The sequence below is a fragment of the Mesoplodon mirus genome, assembly GCF_964341445.2.
Source record: "Mesoplodon mirus genome assembly, chromosome: X".
Classification (NCBI taxonomy): Eukaryota; Metazoa; Chordata; class Mammalia; order Artiodactyla; family Ziphiidae; genus Mesoplodon; species Mesoplodon mirus.
Window position 1 is genome coordinate 65941955 of NC_138981.1, and position 24419 is coordinate 65966373.

Below are 24419 nucleotides of genomic sequence, written 5' to 3' on the forward strand. Positions count from 1 at the left end.
ACAATATGTTGTTTCCACTTGTAGCTCCTGTGCAAAGGCATAAAAGATGTGAACAAGGGAAGAGGTCAGCTACAAGGATAGCTCTACCTGAGGGGACTTTTTGGAATAGAGAATGGAAAACTCCATACCTAAGGTCCTTATCAAAACAATGGAGATTTTGGTGGAGAGCAATTAAGAGGTAGCTGATAGCTCTGATATAAGAAAAACAGCAGAACAGCCGGAAGTGTAATAGAGATTCCTAGAAAAAGAGAAAGCCACAAAGAACCCTCTTGGGATCACAGTCGACTCTGAGGGTTGGTAAGGTTATGTGCATGTACTCTCGTGACCAGTCAGAGTAGGACATGGGGCAGAATTGAAAGCATTCCCCAAACTACATACAGTTCAATCAGCAAAAAGTGGAAGTCTTCTTGGCTCAAGGGGTTTAAGCCCAGCCTCTGACCAAACACTGGTGAAATAATAAACAATCCTGACCCCAGGTAGCTCCTAAGAATCTAGGCAAAAATAAATAAGATCACATTCAATTTTACTGGTCTGGAAGACTGCACATACCCAAGGTTGTGTTACCAAAGAAGGGATTTCTCTCACGGGCAGCCACAGAGGAAACTTCTGGGCAACTCATCCCAGTCTGAAAATGAAGCAAAATCCAAGTTCCCTGAACTACAGCAACAGCCTTCAAGCTACATACACATCCAATGGTAAAGGAGGAAAATGTAACTGGCTTAGGGAATTAAGCACAACCTTTGACCAATAAGTGACTTATGATAAACAAGTGGTGAAACAGAGAAGCCAGCCTAGAAGATTAAAACACAAAACAAAACAAACATATAACCAAGGGAAAAATAATCTGAAAAGGACCATCGGAGACTGCACTATGCAGAAGAAATAGACTTCAAGAGAAGCAGCACAGCCAAGTAACTAAATAAATAAACAAATGTACAAGTAAAGAGCAAAAAACAGCAAGCCCCAGCAATGGGGCTCAATATCCAGAATTGCTACAATATATTATTTGTCCAGTATTCAACAAAAGTTCAAAATATGTAGAGAAACAGGAAAATGTGACATACTCACAGGGGAAAAAAAAAACAAAGAAAACAAGCTGACAGAAAGGACACTTAAGAAAGCCCAGAAATTGGACTTAACAGACCAAGATATCGAAGCAGGTATTAGAAATATGCACAAAGAATTAAAGGAAACCATATTTAATGAATTAAATAAAGGTATGAAAATTATATGTCATCAAACAATATCAAAAGAGATAGAGATGATAAAAATGAAAATTCTGGAGATGAAAAATCTAATAAGCAAAGTGAAAAATCCAATGGAGGGGCTCAAGAGTACATTTAGTTTTCAGATTAAAGAATCAGAAAATTTGTGATAAGCTATAATGGAAAATAATCTGAAAAAAACAAAATTGAATCATTTTGCTGTACATTTAAAACTAATACAATGTTACAAATCAACTATACTTCAATTTAAAAAAAAGAGTCAGCAAAATTGAAAATAGATTAATAAAGATTATGCAATCTGAACAACAGAAAGAAAAATGAAGAGTCTCAGAAAAAATGGTACATGATGAAGCAGATTCACATGTACATAATGGAAATACCAGAAGGAGAGGAAAGGAAAAAAGGGACATAAAAGAATTTTCAAAAGACATGGCTGAAAACGTCACCAATTTGGTGAAAAACACTAACCTTCACATCTAAGAAATTAAAAAAAAAAAACCTTAAAATCAGATTAACACAAGTAAGTCTACAACCAGACATATAATCAAAACATTGAAAGATAAAGAGAAAATCACTACCAGGCAAAGTCAAGATGGTGGAGTAGGAATATGTGGAGTTCACATCTCCTCATAGCTGAGGCACCTGCTGGTTGCTGGAGCAGGTCCTTCAACATCTAAAGGGACCGACCCCCGTGCAACCAGATAGGAAGTGGGAGTGAGAAAGGGAGGGAAGAAGAGTGGAGATGGGACAGGACCAGCGCCCCTGTGGGGGAGTTAGGGGAGAGGAGAGGATCCCATGCTCAGAGGACCCCACTTGTGGCAGGGGGATAGGTGGGGTTAGAGGGGGACCTTCAGGGGATCAGGGGATCAGAGGGGAAAGTGGCCAGCATCTCCCCCACCAACTAGGGATCTGGTGAGCCAGCTGGGGTCGTGGCCAGGGACCCCACTCCCTGGGGCCCCCTCACACAGAGATGACAAGCGGGAATGGAGAGGATACCCCCAGGGTCTCTTCCAGCTTCAGGGGTCCCTGGGCCTGGGCCATCCCCTGTGTGCTCCAGACAAGCTCCAGGAACAGACACTGTTGAGAGGAATACATGCAGCAGTGAGGCTCACACAGCAAGTCCAGAGACCTACCTAGAGGTCTTGGAGGCCTATTGTGGAAGCAAAAGTAGGTCATAGCTCATTCTGTGGGTAAAAACACAGATACAGGAGGGACAGGAATTTTTTTTTTTCATTTATCTTTATTTTTATGTTTTATTTTTTGTTTTATTTTACTTTTAATTTTTTTCTATATATTATTGCTTTTTTTAATGTTATTTCTTATTTTATTTTCCTGTTGTGGTTCTGTTTTTCTGTTGTTGTTGATTCATTTTTATTGTTATTTTCTTTAATATATTTTTTTATTTTTTTATTCTTTGTTATAGTTCAGCTCTTTTCTGTTTGTTTGTTTTTTCTTTTTCTTTTTTGCCACACCACATGGCTTGTGGGATGTTAGTTCCCAGGCCAAGTGTTGGGCCTGAGCTCCTGTGGTGGGAGCTTTGAGTCCAAGCTTCTGGACTAATAGAGAACTTCAGGTCCCAGGGAATTTTAATCAGTATATGGTCTCCCAGAGGTCCTCATCTTGCCACCAAGACCCAACTCCACCCAACTGCCTGCAAACTCCACTGCTGGATGCCTCAGTCCAAACAACTAGCAAGACAAGAACACAGTGCCACCCATCAAAAAAAAAAAAGTAGAGATGACAAAAATATATTTTACAGATGAAGGAGCAAGTTAAAAACCTCCAAGGCCAAATAAATGCAGAGGAAATAGGCAATGTACATGAAAAAGAATTCAGAGTAATAATAGAAAAATGATCCAGAATATTGGAAATAGAATGGAGGCATGGATCAAGAAAATAAATGTTTAACAAGGACTGAGAAGAAATAAAGAACAAACAAAAAGTGATGAACACACAATAACTTAAATGAAAAATACACTAAAAGGAATAAAAAACAGAATAACTGAGCTGGAAGAAAGAATAAGTGAGCTGGAAGATAGAATGGTGGAAATAAGTGTTGAGGAGCAGAATAAAATAAAAGAATGTAAAGAAATGAGGACAGTCTCAGAGACCTCTGGGACAACATTAAACACACCAATATTCAAATTATAGGGAATAAAGAAGAAGAGAAAGAGAAAGCATCTGAGAAAATATTTGAAGATATTATAGTCGAAAAATTCCCTAACATGGGAAAGGAAATAGCCACCAAATTCCAGGAAGCACAGAGAGTTGCATACAGGGTAAACCCAAGAAAACACACTGAGATACATATTAACCAAACTAACAAAAATTAAATTCAGAGAAAAAATATTAAAAGCAAAAAGGGAAAAGCAAAAAAATAACATACAAGGGAACCCCCATAATGTTATCACCTGATCTTTCAGCAGAAACTCTGTAGGACACAAATGAGTGGCAGTATATACTTTAAAAAAAGAAAGAGAAAATCCTAAAACCAAGAATACTCTACCCAGCAAGGATCTCATTCAGATTCAATGGAGAAATCAAAAGCTTTACAGACAAGCAAAAGTTAAGATAATTCAGGTCCACCAAACCAACTTTAGAACAAATGCTAAAGAAAGACACATACAGACTGAAAGTGAGAGGATGGAAAAAGATATTCCATGAAAATGGAAATCAAAAGAAAGTTGGAGTACCAATACTCATACCAGATAAACTAGATTATAAAATAAAGATTATTACAAGAGACAAAGAAAGACACTACATAGTGATCAAGGGATCTATCCAAGAAAAATATATAACAATTATAAAAATATATTACATGCACCCAACATAGGAGCACATCAATATACAGGGCAAAAGCCAAAAGCCATAAAAGGGGAAACTCACAGTAACATAATAATAGTGGGGAACTTTAACACCCCACTTTACACCAAAGAAGAGATCATCCTGACAGAAAATAAATAAGAAAACACAAGCTTTAAATGACATAATAGACCAAATAGACTTAACTGATATTTATAAGACTTTCCATCCAAAAGCTGAAGAATACACTTTCTTCTCAAGTGCACATGGAACATTCTCCAAGATAGATCACATCTTGGCTCACAAATCAAACCTCAGTAAAGTTAGGAAAATTGAAATCGTATCAAGTGTCTTTTCTGAACACAATGCTATGAGATTAGAAATAAATTACAGGAAAAACAAATTAAAAACACAAACACATGGAGGCTAAACAATATGCTATTAAATAACCAAGAGATCACTAGAAAAATGAACAAGGAAATAAAACAATACATAGAAAAAAATGACAATGAAAACACGACAACCCAAAACCTATGGGATGCAGTAAAAACAGTCCTAAGAGGGAAGTTTATAGCAATTCAATCCTACCTCAAGAAACAAGAAATATCTCAAATAAACAACCAAATATTACACCTAAAGAAACTAGAGAAAGAAGAACAAACAAAACCTGAAGTTAGTAGAAGGAAAGAAATCATAAAAATCAGAGCAGAAATAAATGAAATAGAAACGAAGGAAACTAGCAAAAATCGACAACACTGAAAGCTGGTTCTTTAAGAAGATAAGCAAAATTGATAAACCTTTTGCCAGACTCATCAAAAAAAAAAGAGGGGTGGGATTCAAGCCAACAAAATTACAAATGAAAAATGAGAAATTATAACTGACACCACAGAAATACAAAAGATCATAAGAGACTACTACTAGCAATTATATGCTAATAAACTGGACAATCTGGAAAAAATGGGAAAATACTTAGAATGGTACAACTTTCCAATACTGAACAAGGAAGAAATAGAAACTATAAATAGACCAGTCACAAGCAATGAAATTGCAATTAAAAATCTTCCAATGAACCAAAGTCCAGGACCAGACAGCTTCACAGGAGAATTCTATCAAACTTTTAGAGAAGAGCTAACATCCATCATTCTCAAACTCTTCCAAAAAATTGCAGAGGAAGGAACACTTCCAAACTCCTTCTACAAGGCCACCATCATCCTAATACCAAAACCAGAAAGATATCACACACAAAAAGAAAATTACAGACCACTATCTCTGATGAACATAGATGAAAAAAATGCTTAGCAAAGTACTAGCAAACAGAATTGAACAACACATTAAAGGATCATACAACATGATCAATTGGAATTTATCCCAGGGAGGCAAGGGTTCTTCAATATATGCAAATCAAACAATGTGATACACCATATTACCTAATTGAGGAATAAAAACTATATGATCATCTCAATAGATGCAGAAAAAGGTTTGGAAAAAATTCAACACTGATTTATGATAAAAAACTCTGCAGAAAGTGGGCATAGAGCAGACCTACTTCAACATAACAAAGGCTATACACAACAAACCCAGAGCAAATATCATTCTCAATGGTGAAAAAAATAAAAGCATTTCCTCTAAGATCAGGAAAAAACAAGGATGCTCACTCTCACCACTATTATTCAACATAGTTTTTGGAAGTCCTACCGATGGTAGTCAGAGAAGAAAAAGAAATAAAAGGAATCCAAATTGGGAAAGAAGAAGTTAAGATGTCACTGTTTGCAGATGACATTAATCTATACATAGAAAATCCTAAAGAAGCCACCAGAAAACTACGAGAGCTAATCAGTGAATTTGTTAAAGTTGTAGGATACAAAATTAAAGCACAGAAATCTGTTGCATTCCTATACACTAACAAGAAATGATCAGAAAGAGAAATTAAGGAAACGATCCAATTTACCATTGCAACAAAAGTAATAAAATACCTAAGAATAAACCTACCTAAGGAGGTAAAAAACCTATATATGGAAAACTATAAGACACTGATGAAAGAAATCAAAGACAACACAAACAGATGGAGAGATATACCATGTTCTCGGATTGGAGGAATCAAATCTGTGGAAATGACTTTTTGGGGTTCTGATAATGTTCTAAAGTGTTCTAAAATTTGATTATAGTGATAGTGTACCACTCTGAAAATACTCTAAACAGATGAAGTTAATGGCATATAAACATTAGATTTGACCTGCATGTCATACCTTGCCAATTCCCAATTTAAGTGGTAGAATTCCAATTTGTTGGCTAGGGGAGAATGGTAGGTAGAGATGCGGCAATGGTTTGGAGAAGTTATTTTTTTTAACATCTTTATTGGAGTATAATTGCTTTACAATTATTTTTTTAGTTTCTGCTGTATAACAAAGTGAATCAGCTATATGTGTACATATATGCCCATATCTCCTCCCTCTTGCATCTCCCCCCACCCTCCCTATCCCACCCCTCGAGGTGGACACAAAACACCTAGCTGATCTCCCTGTGCTATACAGCTGCTTCCCGCTAACTACTTATTTTACATTTGGTAATGTATATATGTCCATTCCATTCTCTCACTTCATGCAGACTTGAGGACATAGGGAGAGGGAAGATTAAGCTGAGAAGTTAATTTTTTAGTCTTTTTCTAACACATACCACATAGGTAAATCTATACAAATCTGAAATGGGAGTGAAGTCAAGTAAATTTTCTTACTTTTCCTCAATCAATATACCTTGAACATTAAACTTATTAGCTTTTTTTTTTTTAGTTCCTTAACAGTTCTGAGCCACTGAAATACAAGCCTTGTTCTTGTCAGAAGAAAGGTGATGAGACCTCTGTATATGGCAGCAAAATATTATGCTAGTGTTGGATACCTGAAGAATGAGAAAGTTTTTAACCATACTCTGAGAGTGGACTTGGAACTTATTACAAACTCTCATAGTGTCTTTTCATATAATAATGTTAATAATAATAATAGGTAACATAAATTGAATGCTTAGTTACCACTTTGCTTATGTTAACTTATTTATACCTCATAACATCCCCACATAGTGGGTTCTATTATTATCCACATTTTATAAATGAGGGCACTGAGGCACTGAGAAGTTAAATTGTGTGTCCAAGATTAAGGAGCTAGTGAGCAGTTGAATCAAGTTTAGAACCCAGGTGGAACTCTAGAGACTTTGCTTTTGATTATTGTGCTATGTGATCATACTACCTCAAGTATGGGAAGGATAAAAATGATTAATGGGCTCAATCATTTTTTCCAAATATTTTTAAAGTATTCAAATTATTTATTTAAATGATTTTTTTACATAGGAATTCTATATATAAAGCATTTTAACATGGAACTCTTTGCGTTGTGTGCCGAGATTCATGCTTTTGCAGACCCCCTGGGGCTTTTTCAAACGATTTTAGAATCTTTGGAGTAGCCTAAGTTTTCTTCCTTTGCTTAATGCAACATCTCTGCATTAGTCTGCTCAGGCTGACATAACAGAATAGACTGGGTGTCTTAAACAATAGAACTTGATTTTCTCATAATTCTGGAGCCTGGAAAATCTCAGATCCAGGTTCTGGCAGGATTCAGGATTCAGGTTCTAGTGAGAGCTTTCTTCCTGGCTTCCAGATAGCTGCCTTCCAGCTGTATCCTAACATAAGGGAAAGAGAGAGAGAGAGAGCATGCTCGGGTGTCTCTTCCTCTTTTTATAAGGGCAGCAGCTCCATTGAATAAAGGACCCATCCTTATAACCTCATTTAACTTTTACCATCCCCTCACAGGCCAGCTTTATCTCCAAATATAGTCACATTGGGGATTAAGGCTTCAACATATGAATTTTGTAGAGGCTATGATTCAGTACATAGTAATTTCCATTATGAATAGTCTAGCTTATGCTTTCATAACTTTATGGGGACAGGGAACTCAGTTGCTTGCCTAGTTTGTCTTTTTAAACTTTTGTCATAGATAATTGCTTGAATATTTATTTTTCTAACATTCAGGAAGCACATGTCTCTTGGGAGTTTTCATCTACAGCTTCCTATCCTCCCTTTATGATTGTGTTGATTAATCTGCTCATGTAAAGGGTGCATAGTGGTTTCTGAATAAGATATTGTTATTCTTTTGTATAACAGCCACTGAGTTATTTAAAGGTAGAGGTCCTGTGCTCCATTCCAAACTCCCAGATTATGCACACTAAACTTCCTCACTTCTTTCAACTGTCTTATCTTGTAAATATCTTTTTATTATCTTAGATGTTCTTTTCTAATTGTATTATCTCCTCAAGTTGTGACCACCTGAACTTTATAAACTATTTTAGTAGCTAGGAGTGACTAGCTCAGAGTAGAATATAACTATCATCTCCATCATTCTAGATGGCTTATTTCCATTAAGAGGGCATTTACCTTTTGCTGTTGATGGTGATTATTGCTCACTGTTCACTGAGTCTGAGTTAATGTCAGCTGAAATTCCTCAGTCTTTTCTACATGTTATGTTGCTTATCCACATCGCTCCTGTTCTCTATGTGGCTGATTACATTTTTAGATATAGAGTAAGGTAAAGCATTTTTTCCTATTTAAAACCCATCTTGTTAGAGCCAGTCCTGTTTAAGATCCTATTGGATCTGCAGTGATGAACATTTCCTGAAGCTCTGTCACAGTTTCAAGTTTTCCAGAAAGTATCCATTCTATACAGAGAAATCCTGAGCCAAAATGAGAGATATATATGCTGCATTTGAGATATGATACTGTCAGCTTATGTTGGTCCACAGCTAGTTGCTTAAGCAACAACTGGAGTAAAATGTAGGTCTGAAATGATGTGAAGTGTCTGATACAGTCACCTACCTAACTAGTTATGCTACCTTGAGCAATCCTCTTACATCTTTAAATCATCTGTTTTCCATTTTCTTCATGGATAAGAAGAGTATAATAATACCTGCTCTACTTATCTTCTAGGATTATTGGGAGTACAACTAATCATGACTTTTGGAAAGCCTACCTAAGAATGAAGCCAAACCAGAGGAAATAAGAGACAAGATATGACCAAAAAACAAAAACAAAAAAAAAAACACCACCAACAAAAACATATATCTGCTTTGATTGTCTGAGTACCTAAGTACAGCAGTGCTTGAAGTCCTGGAAATTTCAGGTACATGAGCTAGCACATATTTTAAAAATCCAGTTTAATTGGGTTTCAGTATTTTGCATATGAAAGTACCCTGACTAAAACATGTAACGTAGGGCATAGAATGATTTGGTTAATGTGATGATAATCCCTGAAAGTTCAAATGCCTACACTTCTTTTCCTTAACCAAAGCATATGGAAGATGGAGGAACACAAATAGTAACGAGACACATGGGGAGGCTCCAAAAAAGGGCAGATGGCTTTGAATTCAACTATTAGGTACTTGATTAATTACTTGGTAGGGAGCATGGCCTTTTGGGATGGGGGACCAGGGACTCACCTACTCCCTACATAGTGGTGAGGGAAGCAGCTTATCAGTACTACATCATTTACATCTTGCTAAGCTAACATTTTCATACAATTTCAGAGATTCTCTAGGCTGAAGAATCTGCTTTATTCAACATTTCCTTTCCCTTTTTGCCACCTCTCCTCTTCTACCATTACTCAGGTCAGAAAATACCAGCATAAGCCTGTATCCAACACATTGAGCATCCTCTTTTCCACCCACAGTGCTCCTCACAAAGATAATATCAAGGAAAATAGAGGTTAAGAGAGATCATTTCTCATTAGACTCAAAATAATTTCCACTGAGCTCATCCTGATTATACTGTTTTGGACAAGATTTGTAACTCTCTTGGCTTCAATTTCCTCACCAGTAAAATGAGGAAGTTGGACAGATCAGTGGCTTGTAGCCATTTGAGGGATTATTATTTGAAAAACCTCACTCACTAGGCTCTTCCTGCCAGGTTGCACTTCCTGAGAGCAGATAGTCCGAGGTGGCCTCAGTCCTGTACAAGAATCAGATTAAAATATGGATGTTCTCCCCCCAAAAGTGCACATATGATTGCACACAAAAATTTTATAAATGCTTTCAGAGATTCCATGACTTTCTGAACTCCATGCATGGCTCACTAATAAAAACTCATGTACAGAAAGATGTCTAAGAATTCTTTTACTCCAATACTTTGTCTCTTATGTGATCAGTATGTTTGACCCAAGGCAAAATTATGTGGTGGATACCTCCCAACACCCTTCCCATTCCTCTTCAGAATTCCTTTCCTGTTAATTGTCCTGAAACTGCTGAGAGCAGATTTACTTGATAAACTTACACTAAGTAAGGAATTTGAGGTTATACATGTAACACTTCTCAACAGAGTTTGCTTTTGCAAAAAGGACACAGAAGGGGAAGAACCAAAAATAAAACCCACTTCTGAGATACTGACTTTTCAGACCTGGTGGCAGGTATGTGAGTGGGTTTTAGGGGTTATAACACTTGCACTGAGTGTTATATTGTGTACAATAATTGACCTTCTAGTCTGTCTATGGATAAGGATGTTTCTTTCTCTGTAGGACATTGTCCACAGATGTATACCCGAATATAGGCTGTATAAAGTAACCTTGGTGGCTTCAGCTGAATCCCCTATTACCAAAGATCTAGTACAGTAGATACCCTCCCTAACTACTTATGCTAATTATAAGGACTTAAAATAAGCAACAACAAAATCACTCCTGCCTTGAATTCTGGTCTGAGTATGTAGATCCTTTGCTCTATTCCCTTGAGTGATATTTTTGATTGGGGAAGCCATCGCTCATTTGCACTTACACTGTGACTTTTAGTGTAATGTTCTTGAATATTTTTCAAAATAGCAAAATAGGCTCCCTTCAGGCCCTAAACCTGTCCTAATACATGATAACCACTATTTATTACTTTTAACACTGTGTTCTGGACAATTTATCTTTATTTTCTAGATAAAGAATGAAAATTCAATGAACAAATTAAACTTTACTACATTGGCTTTGTAAATGAGTATGATCTTGAACAAACTAGCTCTTTGTATTTGGCCACTGGAATATTTGTCCGGAATAGAAACAACTTTCCACTAATTCCCCCCACACACTTTCTTGCTGGATTCAGTAAATTTCTGTAAAGTGAATTCTGTTTTCTCACCTTCTTCCATGATCCTGTAAGAGTCTATACCCCCAGGAAACACAAAACATACAGGTATCAGATATAATACCTTTTTGGCAAAGAAAGAAGGAGTTGTGTAGGTGATCTACGCTGGGGCTGATTGAAAGTTTGGTATTTAGAGATATATTGCAGTCCATTTAGGACTATGTGGGAGGTCCCTAAGTATGAAATCTCCCTTATGCTGTAACCTCATAATCCCAAGACTATGAGAGTTTTTCTTTTGGCCCTGAACATCTCCTGAATCTCCATTTATAAGTTCTTTTTTTATTGTATGAATATTTACAATAATTAATAGAATTTGGTTAAAATATTACACTTTACCAACTGGTACCACTATAGCCTGAGAATCAATAATAATATTCTCTGTATTGAAATCTTAATTTCAAAACTCCAAATCAATCCTCAGCATTTCTTGACTATTAAAGCTGTGCAACTTGGGGAAAATTACTTAACATCTCTGAACCTGTCTTTTTCAATATAAGCTGGGGACAAATAGCACCTAAAACATAGGGTTGTTTTGATAAGTAAATAAGATAATGAATGTAAAAGAGGTAGCACAGTGCCTGGAGCGTTGCCAAATCTCAGGTCATGAAATACCCTCCCCTTTCACACAGAAAAATGTTTTACTTAAACAAGGAATGAGTATAATTAGTACTTTAACTGGTAATTTCCCAAGGAAAACAGGTTAGGTAACTTATTTTTAATGTATTTTAATCTGTTAATTGCAGCACTCACATTTTATGAATGATGATGTGTTAATTCTGTACAATTACATAAAAAGGCATAAGCACTCTGCAGATTATAGAAAAATGCTAGTCATGATTAAATCACAACAAATAAAAATTTAAGCTATAGAAAATTATTGGAAAGGGAGAACTCTTGGTATTTAAATTGCAGGTCTGATGGTATGAATATGCTTAGAAAAACTATATTAATGATAATCTATATTATAACATGCAATATTTTATGCACAACAAAAAAGTTAAGTTGAAACTTAGTAATGTTAGAATTGTGAGGTAAACGTTAGATCATAATGAAACATTTATTAAAAAGAAAATTATCTCCTCAAATTAATAATAAGAGCTCAAACATTTCCTTTATTTCTACTTTAGTATATTTTATATTTCAGAATTCAAATTTTGAGAAAGGATAAAGAATTATCTTGATCTGTAGATTTGTATCCTTAATTTGAGTGGGCTTGACCTTTTTTTTTTAAGTCAATCTAATGATTTAAAATATCAACCTCTTTTATATATAAAGGCAGAGCCATGGAACTTAGTTTTTTACTCTATTTGATATTTGACCTTTCTTCTGAAATTAAATGACTAAGCCTTGCCACAGGTGACATAACTGCAAACAAATCGACCATTTCAGAGATGCCATTAGGTGTGGGCCAGATAGAAATGACTTTGCTGGGGACATTGTCATAAAAGTCAAGAAACCCAGGTTTAGGTTTCAACTTTACCATTAATTGTCTGCAAGATATGAGATGGGTTCCTTCTCTTTTACCTTCTTCATCTTTAAAATGAAAGCTTAGACTAAAGCATCACTCATATCCCCTTCAGCTCTGATATACAATTTTTACTTGACCAATCTGGAGTGAAATTTAACAATGTTCCTATATGATTATTCCTTTGATTCTAATCAGCCTAAAGTTCCTTGACCTAAATAGGTAAAGTGCAGCCCAGGTCAGGAAATTTTACCACTGGTTGTTTTATTTCAAAATGAAGATTGGCTCTTATGAATTCTATCCAAGGTAGCAGGTTGAAAACTCAAGGAGACTGATATGCCAACACCTAAAGCTTATTTGGTGGAAGCAGACAGGAGGAAAATGAGGATACTAAAAGGTGGGCCTGTTTAAAGCATCAAAATATATGGGTTTTTAGAAATCCAAATAATATCTTTCTATTATTTACTTATTGGAATCCTGCCATTATAAATAGACCCAGCCTATTCTCTCCTTCTCCTGGAATACTTGACTGACTTCCATCCTGAAATTCCATTCCTTACCCCAGCCCTCCGGGATCCCTTACTTCTGTTATGAAATCTTGTGACTCTAAATATGTCATTCTTAGATCCTTATAACATATATGTTGCCACATATTTGAGGCAATTGCATATTGTCTTATCTGGTTAACTAGATCCTAAAAAGCTGTTGGGAGGTGGCACCGATCCCTTTACTATCAGCCCCCTCCCACACATTTCCCCTCATTGTCTCCTCCTAATCTGTATTTGAAGCACTGCTCTTAATTTAGCAGTTATTCAATAAATATTTGCTGAATGGAGTGTGAGGGAAAAGAGCATCATGATAAACTCTAGAGAAACCAAAAGCAAATGGGAATTTTTTTCTTTAAATAAACAAACAAAGCATTACCCCCATATTCTGCCAGACCTTGGAGTACAGAATAAAAAGATAAAGCAGAGGTAATCTATTATGGTCTGTCGTCAACATACCTGACTTAATGCAAATTTAGATTAATTTATTCTTTTCCCCCTTATATTTTCCTCAACTTGCTCATGAATATTTTCACCATAGCTAGCCTAGTGTAAAGTCATTAAAGATTACTTTTTGTTCTAGTTCTGTGAAAAATGTCAGTGGTAGTTTCATAGGGAATGTATTGCACCCGTAGATTGCTTTGGCTAGTAGAGTCATTTTCACAATGTTGATTCTTCCAATCCAAGAATATGGTATATATATCTCCACCTATATGTATCATCTTTAATTTCTTTCATCAGTGTCTTATAATTTTCTGGATACAGGCCCTTTGTCTCCTTAGTTAGGTTTATTCCTAGATATTTTATTCTTTTTGTTGCAATGGTAAATAGGAATGTTTTATTAATTTCACTTCCAGATTTTTCATCATTAGTGTATAGGAATGCTAGAGATTTCTGGGCATTAATTTTGTATCCTGCAACTTTACAAAATTCATTGATTAGCTCTAGTAATTTTCTGTAGCATCTTTAGGATTCTCTATGTATATTATCATGTCATCTGCAAACAGTGACAGCTTTACTTCTTCTTTTCCAATTAGGATTCCATTTATTTCCTTTTCTTCTCTGATTGCTGTGGCTAAAACTTCCAAAACTCTGTTGAATAATAGTGGTGAGAGTGGGCAACCTTGTCTTGTTCCTGATCTTAGCAGAAATGGTTTCAGTTTTTCACCATTGAGGACAATGTTGGCTGTGGGTTTGTCATATATGGCCTTCATTATGTTGAGGAAAGTTCCCTCTATGCCTATTTTCTGCAGGGTTTTTATAATAAATGGGTGTTCAATTTTGTCAAAAGCTTTCTCTGCATCTACTGAGATGATCATATGGTTTTTCTCCTTCAATTTGTTAATATGCTGTATCACATTGATTGATTTGCATATATTGAAGAATCCTTGCATTCCTGGAATAAACTCCACTTGATCAGAACTAGAACAAAAAAATTCACAAGTTGTATGGAAACACAAAAGACCCCAAATAGCCAAAACAATCTTGAGAATGAAAAAAAACGGAGCTGGAGGAATGAGGCTCCCTGACTTCAGAATATATTACAAAGCTACAGTAATTAAGGCAGTATGGTACTCACACAAAAACTGAAATATAGATCAATGGAACATGATAGAAAGCCCATAGATAAACCCACGCACATATTGTTACCTTATCTTTGATAAAGGAGCCAGGAATGTACAGTGGAGAAAGGACAGCATCTTCAATAAGTGGTGCTGGGAAAACTGGACAGGTACATGTAAAAGTACGAGATTAGAGCAGTCCCTAACACCATACACAAAAATAAGCTCAAAATGGATTAAATACCTAAACATAAGCCCAGAAAGTATCAAACTCTTAGAGGAAAACATAGGCAGAACACTCTATGGCATAAATCACAGCAAGATCTTTTTTGACCCACCTACTAGAGAAATGGAAATGAAAACAAAAATAAACAAATGAGACCTAATGAAACTTAAAACCCTTTGCACAGCAAAGGAAACCATAAACAAGGCCAAAAGTCAACCCTCAGAATGGGAGAAAATATTTGCAAATGAAGCAACTGACAAAGGATTAATCTCCAAAATTTATAAGCAGCACATGCAGCTCAATAACAAAAAAACAAACAACCCAATCCAAAAATGGACAGAAGACCTAAATAGACATTTCTCCTAAGAAGATATACAGATTGCCAAGAAACACATGAAAGAATGCTCAACATCATTAATCATTAGAGAAATTCAAATCAAAACTACAATGAGATATTTTCTCACACTGGTCAGAATGGCCATCATCAAAAAATCTAGAAACAATAAATGCTGGAGAGGGTGTAGAGAAAAGGGAACACTCTTGCACTGCTGGTGGGAATGTGAATTGGTACAGCCACTATGGAGAACAGTATGGAGGTTCTTTAAAAAGCTACAAATAGAACTACCATATGACCCAGCAATCCCACTACTGGGCATATACCCTGAGAAAACCATAATTCAGAAAGAGTCATGTACCAAAATGTTCATTGCAGCTCTACTTACAATAGCCAGGAGATGGAAACAACCTAAGTGTCCATCATCGGATGAATGGATAAAGAAGATGTGGCACATATATACAGTGGAATATTACTCAGCCATAAAAAGAAATGAAATTGAGTTATTTGTAGTGAGGTGGATGGGCCTAGAGTCTGTCATACAGAGTGAAGTAAGTCAGAAAGAGGAAGACAAATACTGTATGCTAACACATATATATGGAACCTAAGAAAGAAAAAAAAATCATGAAGAACCTAGGGGTAAGATGGGAATAAAGACACAGACCTACTAGAGAGTGGACTTGAGGCTATGGGGAAGGGTAAGGGTAAGGTGTGACAAAGTGAGAGAGTGGCACGGTCATATATACACTACCAAACGTAAAATAGATAGTTAGTGGGAAGCAGCCGCATAGCACAGGGAGATCAGCTCTGTGTTTTGTGACCACCTAGAGGGGTGGGATAGGGAGGTTGGGAGGGAGAGAGACATAAGAGGGAAGAGATATGGGAACATATGTTTATGTATAACTGATTCACTTTGTTATAAAGCCGAAATTAACACACCTTTGGAAAGCAATTATACTCCAATAAAGATGTTAAAAAAAGACATTCATTTAGTTTTGAAAGACTTTCTCTGAATACCATTTGAAATGATTGTATTACTTTCAGTTCTTGCTGAATTGTTTAAAAAAAAAAAAGATTACTTTTGGCAAGTCAGTTTTCCCATCTTGGGATCTCTTCAGTTTTCCTTTGTGACCTGCTCCCACCAACTACTTCTGTCTTTCGAATTCTAATTAACTCATTCACACCAAGGTTTTTAAGTAAGTATATTTCTAAGACAGCATCAGGATTTGAAAATCAAGACTTCAGGAAGAAGGGAATGCTTACCTCCATAGGGCTAGTGTTTCAGGCATTAGTGAAGGAAGCATTTTGAAGCAGAGAGCCCTACAGGTGCTTCCTATATCATACAGGTATGTCCTGGTGTGAGGCTGGACCTGCACTAACATATTTCTTTCTCCTATGGCCTATGTGAAAAATTCCCTCACTCTGATCTAAAGATACTACTCACGTCTTGGGACTTGCCTTCAGTTGCCTCTTGTTCATCTTCTAGTGGTGCTGATGGTGTTAGTGGTGGTGGTGTGTTAGGTGCCTAATACAGTGTGGTGCTGGGCTCTGGGCCTCTGAGGCTTCTGGGAACACCATCTTTAAGAGGCTGTGGCTATAAATCTGGGCTACAGGAAATCAACTTCTTTTCACTCAGTCCTCCCAAAACACTGAGTGGAAATGGGTGCTTACCTGTACTTCCTGGTCACAAAGACTCTGAGGGGAATGGGGAGTTGGTGGATAGGAAATGGTGGGTTAAGTATCTCCAAACCTCTTAAGGAATATTTATTTCATTATCAGGAGTTTGGATGTTTAAACATAAAAGAATACCCTAGGCAGATGTCTTCCCCACCTTGATGTCTCCTATTGGGAGCTACCTAAGGGACATCCTTAGATAGGGTGTGTCCACTTTCATACTTGAACACAATAATTGAGAGTCTGTGAGAAAGGAAAACAGTGAAGATTGCAGTGATCAACTGTCTATGGATGGGACCAGGGGCTCCTAGCTTCAGCAAAGGGCTTCATAAGCAAATAGGTTGTATACCACAAAGTCAAAGCTGAGTTCAACCACAGGATTGGAAGACAATACACTGTGGCCCTATAAATAGAAACGAGAATTTCTGTGTTAAGTGTGAAGCTTTGCAGACTGTAGTGGTAGCCCTGCATCATTAATCAGAAAGAGAGAGAGAGAAAGAGAGAGAGAGGAAGAGAGAGAGAGCGAGCTTTAGCATAAGCTACCCCTGGAAAACAGAAATGTTCAGTGTTCACAGAGTGGCTTGCATATTTCACTCTGACATCTCACTACCATGTTGTTCAACATGGTAGTGATTATGTAATGCTAAGATTTTTATTTTTTTCTTTTTCCTCTTGCTTTCTTCATTTGTCTTTTATTTTGATTTTTTTTTACTTTCCTTCCAACCTCATTCCCTACTCCCTTCCTTCCTTCCTTCATTTCTTTCTTTTTCTTTCTTTCCTTCATTCATTTTTTCATTCATTCTTTCTTTCTTTCTTTCCTTCCTTCCTCCCTCCCTTTCTTCTTTCTTTCTTTCTTTCTTTCTTTCTTTCTTTCTCTCTTTCCTGTTTTTGGTGTGGTAGTGAAGGGGGATTGGATTGGTTGTTCTCAGAACAGGGAGCTGGAATTGTTGCACAGATCAGTAGTGTCCTTGTTGGAGTGGCTGTCACATGAATTCTTTGGAGATCTCTGGAGAAAACAGAAAGAAACTGAAACGGTAAGCTCTAGTTTTTAAATGCATATTAGCTATTATCTGTGCCTTTCACCCTTGTTGTCTTGAATTGACGTCTTCACACCAGATTCTGGGTAACCTGTCAGATCTGAGGGTGGTATCGATATAATAAATCTGGACCATCCTTTTATGTCATTTCCTTGGTATTTGCACAAACAAAAATAATTATACAGTTGGCTGCCTGAGGTGAGAGGGAGAAGGCAACTTTGAACTTGGAGAAATGTAAGTTTGACATGGAGAGGTTTTTCATAATGTGTTTCCCTCAATTGATATTGAATAAAATAGTCTTATGAACATTCATGATTTAACCAACTCTTTATTAAGCAGAGTTACTTGTATGAATGTGCAGGATGTTTTTATCTACTCTTTGCTATACTTCTTTGTAGATGATATTTTTATCTGTCAAAATATTAAATTAGATTTGTGTTATTTTCAAAATGAGCTATGATTAAAAAATAAAAGAGCTATAATATCTCAGGACCCTTACCAGCATGAATGTGTGTTCCTATTAGCTTATATAAGTTACATACTTTCACTTTAAAAGTGAATTATAATTAATGTTAGCTATAAAGAGTCTGCGTTCAAAGAAAACACTCCAGAAAGAAAACAAAACAAAACAAAACATATTTTTAATGATAGAGAGAGGAAATAAGAAAATAATAGAAACAGTTGCTTATAGAGAAGCTGCATCTATCAGAATAAATAATCAGTATATTTAAAAAGTCAACAATGGATAAAATAATTTTGAATTAAATTTACATTTTTAGACACATAACTGACAACTTATTTTGACAAAATGTAAGTGAAATTGTTTTCTGGTTCGCATGTTGTTTTTCTTTTGTGCTCAAAGAGGAAATATTAAGGAAGTTGCCTTCAGACTTTAAATGATGAGGCTATCAATAGCATGAAACTGTTAGAAACTCCATTCAGAGATTAACAGAAAGGACATGATAGATTTTTATGGTGCAACATGACCCAAGATTAAATCCCAAATGACTTTCCTGCTCCCTTCTCTGCTATCAACAGTGGTGTACAGGGACTTCATATTATACTGCAGTAATCTTTCCAGGGAAGAAAAAAGTTATAATTTTATTCAACTAGGAAAGCTACATTTGTTAGAGAGCTTTGGGTCATTCAGCAAGGAGTATATCTTTCTGAATGTTTTTTTTGCTGTAAATCTCAGGTATGGTGGCAAAGGTACCAACCTTATAGATGGGATTCAATTTTTTTTAATTGAAGTATAGTTGATTTACAATGTTGTGCCAAATTCTTCTGTACAGAAAACTGACTCAGTCATAAACATATAAACATTTTTTATATTTTTTCCATTATGGTTTATCACAGGATATTGAATATAGTTCCCTGTGCTATACATAAAGACCTTGTTTATAAGATGGGATTCAATTATTTTAGCCCAGGGAAAGATTCCAAGCTAGCAAAGTTTTGGAATACATAAATGCCATACTCCAAGAAGTCTGTGCCAAAAGGGAATTGTTTTTTTAATTATAAAATTTTCTTTGCACTTGTTAACACATGTACTACTCTACCTTGCATGTTTGCAGTAATATTTCTGTGAGACAGGAACCATCTATTGTATCTATTCTGTTGGGGCCAGTGTAATATAGTACAGAATATTGTAAAGGTGAATACATACAAGAGGGACATTGACTCTTTCAAAAAGCTCACTGAATTTCCACCTAGGGATTTTTAGGAATTAATGGACTCAATTTTCCCCCTTTGCACTAAGTAACTGAAATTAAAAGGAGAAAGAAGCATGCTCTCTGTCTTCCTCTGATAGACACTGTTGGCACCAATCAGATGCTTGGAACCAAAAAGGGAATTTAACTCCTTTTTCTGACTCCTACTTAATCCCGGAGGAGAGACCATAGACATTCCTGTTTCCCTTGCCCATTAAAGTGACATCCCCAAAGCCTTCCTCTTATGCCGTAGGTCCCAAGAATCAGTTGCCAGAACCCTAGTCAGAGAATATGAAATTATCAGAGACAGACTCGAATCTTGTCATTCACTGGAGCAGTGACGAGCATATGAGACTCTTTTATGCTTTGGGAAGTGACATAGATCGTCAGTTTGCATTTTACAGTTGAACTGAAGCCCAGAGAGTTGAAGTGAATGGGTTAAGAACCTCTGTGAGTCCATAACAGAGAAAAGGTTGGATCCTAGGTCTTGTGACACTTTGTCCAGTGTTCATTTCATTTTACTGCCTAACAAGGCTTGAGGATTAACAGACACATGAATTATTCATTAAGAAATGTTAAAAGATGTCATTTTGAAATCATTCAAGGACTTCTCAATACCGGGGGCACAATTCAGGTTTCTCCCAAGGGCCCTGATAATGTGACAAACCTTGATTTGCTGGGCTTTACCACTGTTTACTTGAAAGAATAGGAAATAATTATTCCTACTGTGCTGACAGGAAAAAAATCCCAAAATGCAAATTGATGTACACTAGGTGCCGTAATATAATACTACCACAGACTTGGCCGTGGACTGGATGCTTATGTGTTATATCGAGTGCCAGGGCGTAAGTTTGGCAAAGCTGTAAGAGAGAGTATTAAGAAAGTGTTGAGGTCTAGGAGAGTCCAGATTTGAGAAGGGGATCAAGATTACAGGGTATCTGCCTTGCAGAAACAGGTATATGAGGCTTAGGATAAAGTGCGAGGAAGCTAAATATTGTAATAATTGCTAGTATGTGAATCCCAAAGAGGATGCAGTAGTTAGTGGCTTGACTATCACTAATGTTTATCATATAAGAGGGTGATAATCTTAGATTTGAAAATTAAAGTGGGCTCTCTTGGTATAGTCATTGGAAGACAATTGCGAGTAGAGACTATGCTTCACAGGCATCACTTTCATTTGTAGCAACAGCTACATTAGCATCAGCCAGATGCAGATAGAGCTCTTGAGAAATAATCAGAAGTGCACGATCTTAACGAAAATCAAGTCTGTATAGACCCTGGGGATTTGGGTATGGGCCAAGAAGTTCACTAACTCTGATTACCTAGTAAGGAAATCAAAGTTTACACCGTTGGCCATGATCAGTATGTGGGTCACATAGAAGTGTGACTTATGTCCAGCACATAAGCCAAGGCTGCCTATTCAGGCTCAGTTTTATCTCAGACAGCATAATTGCTATCTCACTAGGTACCTAAATATATATGCAGATGTCTACCCCAAGTCAAAAGCCCCTCAATTTCTTCCTTAATTATTGACAATATATTTGTTTCTTCCAAGAGCTTTTGCTTACACTATTTAAGGCAGACAATGACAAGGTTTTGTCCACGTTCTTAGCAGCAGAAGAAAAGTTTTAATATTGTTATAATTACTTAGCTAAGATTCTTTTCAGCTTTACTTGGAAGATCAGATTCAGGTATTTCTCATACGCTAATAAGATGCTACCAGATATCTCTTAAAAGCTAATGACATTTTTTATATGATAAAATATTTCTTACAAGTTATTTATAGGATAACAGTACTGATGATGATTTACTGTCTGGAGTATTGAATCTTTTTTAAATGACACAAAGTGACCTATGAATTGGATCTTTAAAACTAAAAATTTGTTATTTTGGGTAGCTACTCTGAAGTGTCTGACCAAATGGTATGCTGGAAAATGAATGACATGTGGAAGATAGACTGATTTATTATTTATCAGGTGTGCTCGTTTTTTAAATCCTTTCAATTCTAAAACTGCAAAAGGAAATGTTTTCTTGATATTTATCACTAAGGTCACTTCAATGGATATAATTAAGCCACCCTGATTACAGAGGTAAGATAGTGGTTCCAAACAACAGAAACAATTTCTGTTCTAGATTAACTATAAAACGTTGAAGATCTCTTTCCCTCTCTTCTTCCTCGAAAATTGAAGTTGTTGAAATTAATGAACATTTGGCAACTTGACATATATTGTGCATATTAGCGAATCAAGGATATGCACTAGACATTCTTGTAAAGAGTCTAAAACAAAAGACTGGTGTTACCTTTAAACACAATGATATGACAAAGTTAGATAACTTTTATTAAAAATTCTATCAGAGGTACTCTAAGATATGAAGTTATCTTTATACATTCTTCTCACAGTGGAAACTTGAATGATTATCCAAATAATTCAGTTAATGTCGATAGAGGAAGAGCATAACCTGGGTGCAATAAACAAACTTTTCTTTAGTAGACACAGTGTTGTCCTCTTACTCTTTTTGTCCAATTTATCTGGTTAGCTTAAAATTGTAAGTGCAGAAATAATTTAGAAAATTGTCTTTGTTTTCGTTTTTGTTTGGCTTAGGTGGTAGGGACCTGCAAAGGGGATTTTTAAATCTATATTTTCCTGCCCTCTATTAATTTTTATACCTAAAGATTTTACTCATTTAATATTCTAAAGATATATTTATTTAGCAGTTTCTTCCCACATTTCCATAATAATTATAGCATTCTGCTTCTATCTTCTTGGGTCCAGCTTTGACTGGGACCTGATTTTGTTCTTGTTTTGTTGTTGTTGCTTAATCTTTTTTTCCCCCCTTCATTCTAATATTTTTAACTCTGAAGGTGCAACCAGACTTCTCTTTTTTTCTAAGGATGCTAAGCTTAAAGCTAGGTGGTTCTAATTTTTAATACTTCATAAAGCAATTCAGTATAATAAAGGAAATTTCAGTCACTAGACTTAACATTAATCTCTCTGAGGAAGAGCCACTGATGATAGAAATACCTGGTTTTGTTGTCAAAATCAGGCACAGTCCATAACAAGACATCAGGTACAGTAAAGTATTTCCCTCTGAAAGTTTATGACTTCCAAATCTTATCAGGACTAAAAAAAAAATTGTGTTAATTTCACATCAATGGATATAATAAACTCATCCTGATGATGATCTACCTAGCTGAAGCACAATATGAATATGACAGACTGTGAAGTTGTCAGTCTAGGTAACCAATCCAGGTTAAGTAGGGAAAATAGACTTTTGGGCCCTAGTTATCCAGAGTTGGGGATAATCCACTAAATTATGGGCTGCCCAGCTTTGCTCTGGCCATTTGCTGAAGGGTCCTTTTGGTCATGGAAAGTAGAGTAAACTTTCCCCAATTTTGGACCATGAAATTTGATTAAGCAAAGCACTGTAAACACATTTAGCAATCTGCAGAGACAAGAGTGCTGTTTCTCAGCACTCACAGAGTATGACCTGGATTATATTTTACATATAATTACTTGTTAATAACCATCTTGATTCAAAGTTACAGTTGTAGTCATTGAACATTGAAAATTGTCATCTGTGTGCCTGTTCGTCTTTCCTAGGGGAATAAAATTACTCAGGAAATTTAAAGCTGCCTGACCTGTGGGAATCAGTAAATTTGAAAATCCCTGTGACATCATTCAATAAGGAAGAGACATAAAGGTTGATTACCTTGGGTTATAAGTTGTTCCGTGACTGGGACTTGGGACAAACATACAGAGCTAGAATAAAAACTTATGCTAAACCAGTATCTGGAAAATATGGGCATGAGGGTTAATCATGCTGGCTCCTATCCAAATGCAGTGGGATCTCCAGTATGCAGGATGCTTTAATACACTGGATAAAGATGCAGTCTGTTCCCCAGCATTTTCATTTAGTGACACATTTGTGAACTGGAAGGAAATATTTTGGACACTATAAAATGAAAATTGATGGTGAACCACCCTAATAAACTCCCCTCCAAAGACTGTATGATGTTGCTTTGGAGATTTTAAGTCTAATCTAGTAATGCATTCATGCATTAACCCCCTTGTCTTATTGGCCCAAAGAATATAAAATACTTCTAAGTCGCGATGATCAGTTCATTATCTTTTCCCATAAACTCTTAGCATGTTTATTTAAACAATATAATTAGTTTTCATGTTTAATAGTGTGTTTTCAAAATAAGATTTTAATTTCACATAGCCTTTTTGTGGGTATGGAATTATTTTTAGGTTTGAAAAATTCATTTTGGAATATAAGTTAGTTTTGATTTGCTCAGTCTCACTGCTAAGTGTGTTGATTTCATTTTCTTTATAGAAAATTCTGAATCTTTGGCCTTGTTCTATTCTCACAACTCTGGGAAACCAGTCTAGTTTTTATAGGAAAGGAAAAATAATCAGAATTTTCCAATATGATTTATGGGTTTTGATGTACATTTAGTGGTTCCCAAATCCTCCTCAAAGCTCAAGCTGTGAACTTCAAGGCAGGGCCATGGTCCTCACCATGGACTAAGGGTCAACATCAGATTCAGGTCATCCTTGAGCTGTTTTCTCCCCCTAAGAACTTATGCCCTATTTGAAATCATGTATCTTCCTAGTAATGACTCCAGAAAAAGCTATTAAATATTTAAGAAGCTACCTAGAGTCTAGAATTTACCAGGTTTTTGGAG

At 36.1% G+C, this 24419-nt stretch overlaps 1 protein-coding gene across 1 annotated transcript in view; it reads left to right on the forward strand.

Annotated features, from left to right (window-relative positions):
* The first annotated feature begins 17948 nt into the window (after positions 1-17948).
* Positions 17949-24419, forward strand: part of GPR174 (G protein-coupled receptor 174) — a 33639-nt gene continuing 27168 nt past the window's right edge. The window contains exon 1 of the mRNA XM_082610391.1: positions 17949-18017. The gene's annotated coding sequence lies outside the window, so the exon portion shown is untranslated. The remainder of the gene's footprint in view (positions 18018-24419) is intronic.